The 5,816-nt window shown below is 50.1% G+C and overlaps 1 long non-coding RNA gene across 4 annotated transcripts; it reads right to left on the bottom strand.

Moving 5' to 3' along the window:
• LOC109567774 (uncharacterized) lies at positions 1 to 3,335 on the bottom strand. Of its 4 annotated transcripts, XR_011569960.1 has the most exons (5): positions 2,979 to 3,335; positions 2,636 to 2,714; positions 2,261 to 2,435; positions 383 to 439; positions 1 to 218 (listed from the first exon to the last, which is right to left on the bottom strand). It is a non-coding gene; the product is annotated as an uncharacterized lncRNA (long non-coding RNA). The 4 variants fall into 4 exon arrangements; XR_002182100.2 differs by lacking the exon at positions 383 to 439; XR_011569959.1 differs by lacking the exon at positions 2,979 to 3,335 and having other exon boundaries at positions 2,636 to 2,924.
• Positions 3,336 to 5,816: the final 2,481 nt, after the last annotated feature.

A 5,816-nucleotide genomic window follows, 5' to 3' on the forward strand; every position in this document is an offset into this window, starting at 1 on the left:
TGCTGTGTGATTCCGTTTATATAAAGTCCAGAAGCAGTAAAATTAAGCTCTGGGGTTAGAACTCTGCACAGGGGTTCGTTAACCATGGGGGGATTTACTGGGAGGAGACACACAGGGGGCTTTGGGGATGTTCTGTTTCATTCTGGAACATTCATCTGGTTGCTGACTCGATGAGTTTGTCCCTTGGCGAGAAGCCTCTGTAGGATGTGCACACTTTTCTGTGCAAAAGATAACAAAAAACACCAATGTTTTCAGAACATGGGCTGTGCCATATGGAAATACATGCTTCATGTTCTTGCTACATGTAGATGTACACGACTCTTTAAAGGATTGGATGTGAAGCAGGAAACCTGGGCCTGAATCCTGGCTTGGCCACTGATACCTGTGTCTCCTTGGGCAGACTGGGCTTCCCTGGTGGCTCAGATGGTAAAGAATCTGCCTGCAATACAGGAGAGGCAGGTTCAATCCCTGGGTTGGAAAGATCCTGTGGAGAAAGGAATGGCTGCCCGCTCCAGTGTTCTTGCCTGGAGAATTCCATAAACAGGAGCCTGGGAGGCTGTAGTCCATGGGGTCGCAAAGAGTCAGACACAACCGAGTGACTAACACTTTCACTCTCACTTGGGCAAATAACCTTTCTGAGCCTCAGTTTCCTCATCCGGATTCCAAGTTCACAAGGCCCCCAGGATCAGCCCCTGCCACCCTGTCCAGGGTGGGCCTACCAGCCCTCTTTGGCTCTCTGTCTAAGCGCCAGCCATGCTGGCCACTGCTCTGTTTCTCCCGCAAGCAAAGCTTAGCATAGCCACAGGGCCTTTGAACTAGCTACTCCTGCTACTTTCCTCTCCCTGATTTTCCTGTGATCGGTGCTTTTCTCAGTTCAAGTATCACCTCCTGGAGGCCCCTTTGCTGACCACTACCCACACCACCCCACACCACCCATCATCAGTCCTATTCCCTGGTCTCATTCCCCTCCCGGCCCTTCCACCTGCAATGACCATACTTGCTTTTTGCATTGCTGTTGTTTGCTTGTTATTTGTTCAGCACTCCCTCTGGTCCCATGGGCTCCATGAAATCAGGGATATATTTTTTTTAATATTTATTTGTTTGGCTTTGCTGGGTCATAGTCGCAGCAGCGGGAACTTTCATCTTTGCTGCAGCATGCAAGATCTTTAGTTGCAATATATAAGATCTTAGTTCCCTGACCATTGAACCCAGTCCCCCTGCATTGGAAGCACAGAGTCTTGGCCACTGGACCATCAGGGGAAGATCTTGAAATCAGGGATCTTGCCAGTCTTGTTGATTGCTAACCTCACCACCTAAAACAGTAACTATTTGTTGTAGGAATGAATCAATCTACCCAGTGATCTGATCCTACTGTATAGAATATTCAAGAGGTTCAAGGAGATGATGTCTTGAAAGTGCATTTTAAGCATCCAGGTTTATAAAACACAAGAGAACTTTGAAAACCCTGGTCGAATATGGTCAGTTACTAGGAGGACTCTCTAGTTAGGCTTAGGTTTTCCCCTTAAGCTAGACCTTCAATAATCTGACCTGTGCTAAAAGTCACTTTACCTTTTACAGCCATTTGCCTGGAACAAAATCATTGATGTTCTTATTTAGCTTATTTATTTCTAGAATAATACTTTAACATGACATGAAGTCATTTGGAAGGTACCATGAGGATAATGAGAAACCTGTCTGCCCCTGACTCCTGACCCAGAAGCAGCTAACAGTTCCAGACACCAGGCAATGATTCTAGAAAATTTCTACACATCAACAGGCATGTAGGGAGATATACCCCCACCTTTTCTATTTACACAGAAAGGATCTGATTGATTATTCACAAACCAGCTTTGTATTTCTGCTTTTCCTTTTTTCCACTTTATAATCTATTTCCCTATCACTACATGGGAATTGGCTTTGCTCTTTTTAGAGACTGTAGAGCACATCATGACTTATCCATTCCCCAATCGATGGATGTGGGTGAATTCAGTCGTTTGCTACTGAAAACAGTGACTCTCCTCCAACGTACCTCTGCGGGCCCAGAGAGTCACGAGCGTCGTCTCCAGTCTGTTGGAGGAAGCCAAGCACTCTTCCCTCCCCGCCCTCCTCTCCAACCCCCTCCAAATGCCCTCCCTGGTGTTTGTGTTTTGGCCTTTTAAAGACTTTTTCAAAGTTGACTTTGGCTTCTTGGCCTGAACCCTGAAGTGTTTGAGCTGATAAGATAGTGGGCTTGGTGGAGGGGGCGGGAGCAAATAGTTACCTTGGAGGCCCTCGGCCGAGCAGAGGAGGGGGACTCCGTGCTGGGTCCCAGCCAGGCCAGGAAGCGGGGGGATGGGTTCGGGGGCGGCTGCACGCACGCTGCTCCTCACGACTCCTTGCGACCTTCGGATCAGCTCTGAGAGGGCCCCCACCAGGGTCGACCTGTTTACCGGGGCCTCTCGGAAACCAAACAAGACACCACGGGCAAGTGAGAGCAGAGTCCTGGCGAAGCTCCGGCCTCGGGCCCACCTCCAGCGGCCGTGCACCCTGAGGGGCCCGAGGGGCCACGGAGGGGCCCAGTCTCCCCGGCCGTGGCACGGTCCCGACACAGAATCTCCCCAGGCTGGCAGCTGTTACCTCATTCCAGGAGTCTTACCTGCCTGCACCCATCTAGGTGCCAGGCCACAGAAGTGAACGAATCCGTCCAGATCCCACCTTCCAGAACCTTCTTCCATCTAGAATAACAGGGAGGTGGCAAACTGTCCGGGAGCTCCCAGCGGGCCTCAGACGCCCTGTGGGGACCGAGCAGGGGCCCTGCCAGGCCAGGGCAGGGAAAGCCTCCCCAGTCACAACACGTCCCAGCTGGACGACTCTCTGGGGCTCCCCGGGACTCCCCAAGATTCCCAGGACCTACAGCCCCTGCACGATCTGGCCCCACCCGCCTCCCCAACCCCAGCCAGATTCGTTGTCAGCTTGTCAACACCCCACGCTGCTCCTACCTCAGAGCCTCATAAGTGCCGCTCCTCTGTCTGCAGCACTCTCACCTTCCACTTCCTCAGCCAAGAAAATACCTCCTCCTCCAGGAAGCCTTCCATGAGGCCCAGGGTGGGTCTGGAGCTCCCTCAGGGCTGTCACATGTTCCTATATATTCTCTGTCTCAGCTCTAACTCCTCTGGATTCAGGTCACCATTTGTGGGTGGCCATAGGGCTTCCCTGGTAGCTCAGATGGCAAAGAATGCAGGAAACCTGGGTTCAATCCCTGAATTAGGAAGATCCCCTGGAGGAGGGCATGGCAACCCACTCCAGTATTCTTGCCTGGAGAATCCCCATGGACAAAGGAGACTGGCAGGCTGCAGTCCATGGGGTTGCAGAGCCAAACACGACTGAGCAACTAAACATGAAGTACCCAGCACGGCCAGAGTCCAGGCTGTGCCTCTGACCCGCTGGCATTCATGTGCTGGCTCCGCCATTAGCTGTACAACCTTGGGCCTCAGTTTTCTCCTCTAGAAAGTGGGCATTATGATAGCACCACCTCACAGGATGGTTGCGAGGAAGAAGCGGTTTAATTGAAGGGCTAAGAGCAGTGTCTGGCACAGAATGTTGCTCAGCATTATTCCATCATTTCTCTCCTACAGACCATCAGATCAGATCAGATCAGTCGCTCAGTCGTGTCCGACTCTTTGCGACCCTATGAATCGCAGCACACCAGGCCTCCCTGTCCATCACCAACTCCTGGAGTTCACTCAGACTCATGTCCATCGAGTCAGTGATGCCATCCAGCCATCTCAGCCTCTATCGTCCACTTCTCCTCCTGCCCCCAATTCCTCCCAGCATCAGAGGCTTTTCCAATGAGTCAACTCTTCGCATGATGTGGCCAAAGTACTGGAGTTTCAGCTTGAGCATCATTCCTTCCAAAGAAATCCCAGGGCTGATCTCCTTCAGAATGGACTGGTTGGATCTCCTTGCAGTGCAAGGGACTCTCAAGAGTCTTCTCCAACACCACAGTTCAAAAGCATCAATTCTTTGGTGCTCAGCCTTCTTCACAGTCCAACTCTCACATCCATACATGACCACAGGAAAAACCATAGCCTTGACTAGACGAACCTTTGTTGCCAAAGTAATGTCTCTGCTTTTGAACATGCTATCTAGGTTGGTCATAACTTTTCTTCCAAGGAGTAAGCGTCTTTTAATTTCATGGCTGCAGTCACCATCTGCAGTGATTTTGGAGCCCAGAAAAATAAAGTCTGACACTGTTTCCACTGTTTCCCCATCTATTTGCGATGACGTGATGGGACCGGATGCCATGATCTTAGTTTTCTGAATGTTGAGCTTTAAGCCAACTTTTTCACTCTCCTCTTTCAGCTTCATCAAGAGGCTTTTTAGTTCCTCTTCACTTTCTGCCATAAGGGTGGTGTCATCTGCATATCTGAGGTTATTGATATTTCTCCCGGCAATCTGATTCCAGCTTGTGTTTCTTCCAGTCCAGCGTTTCTCATGATGTACTCTGCATATAAGTTAAATAAGCAGGGTGACAATATACAGCCTTGACGTACTCCTTTTCCTATTTGGAACCAGTCTGTTGTTCCATGTCCAGTTCTAACTGTTGCTTCCTGACCTACATACAGATTTCTCAAGAGGCAGGTCAGGTGGTCTGGTATTCCCATCTCTTGAAGAATTTTCCACAGTTTATTGTGATCCACACAGTCAAAGGCTTTGGTAGGTGCTCACTTAACATTTGCTGGATAAATTCATGCAGCCCTTCAAATGTGTTCGTGAAGATGAGCAGTGGGGGAAATGCTTGTGATATAATGGGAAAGCTTTCTAAAGCACAACACTAAATAGTTGAGCAGTATGATTTATAACCCTGCAAACACACAGACACACATGCGCGCGTGCACACACACACACGGACACGGACATACCTTAGGTTAGGAGAAAGAGGAAAAAGAAAAAAGAAAACTAGACTGTTTGGTGTGGTTGCATTAGAAGAATGGGACAAAGAATAATTTTTCTTCTTTCTTGTTTGATGTGTTTTTTTCTAATCTTCTTTAATAAGCATGGTTTCAATTTAAAAGGGAAAAAAATAACAACGAATCTAGCAAAGGGGGAGCCCGCAAGCCCTTTCTGTTCCATAGCGTTTTCCCACAAACTGGGGCAGGGTGGGGCGGGGCGGCGTGGTCAGAGAAAGAACTGCCCTTTAGAAGTGAAGCAAGAGTGGGAACCCCGGCGCACTCTGGGCCGGCGGAAGGTGTCAGCCGACCAGGGGGAAGTTGTGCGGCCAATGACCCAGCACGCCCTCTCCCAGCGTGGGGCCTGCCCCAGAGCCTCCGCAGACCCCAGCCTGGGCTGGCGACCCCGCCTCACACCGCAGCCCCACGTGTCCCTACGGCCTAACGGGGGTCGCCCCACCGTGTCCCTGCCCCTCTTCACATGCGTTACCTAGCTTAACCTGGTCTGGACAGCCTGCCTGTGAGCCAGCTGGGGGCAACTGTGTCAGCCTCACTTCACAGAGAAGGAAACCAAGGCTTGAAAGATGTGGTGATTTGCCCAAGGTTGCCGAGCTGGAAAATGGCGGCGTCTAAATTTATCACCACTTGGTTCCATCCTTGTCTATGAACGGCCTCCTTCTTCTCACTTCTACGAAACCAAATGATGAGTTTCTAGAAGAAAAGGATGGGTTCGCAGGCTTCACTGTGTCCCCAGGGCTTGGCCAGAGTCTAGCACATGAGGTCTAGGACAATAATGATGGTTGGATAAATGAATTAACCTATGGAGGACGAATAGATGGATGGATGGATGAATGGATGGGTGAGTAGGTGGGCGAAACGAATGAATAA

Source organism: Bos indicus, chromosome 13 (genome assembly GCF_029378745.1).
Source record: "Bos indicus isolate NIAB-ARS_2022 breed Sahiwal x Tharparkar chromosome 13, NIAB-ARS_B.indTharparkar_mat_pri_1.0, whole genome shotgun sequence".
Classification (NCBI taxonomy): Eukaryota; Metazoa; Chordata; class Mammalia; order Artiodactyla; family Bovidae; genus Bos; species Bos indicus.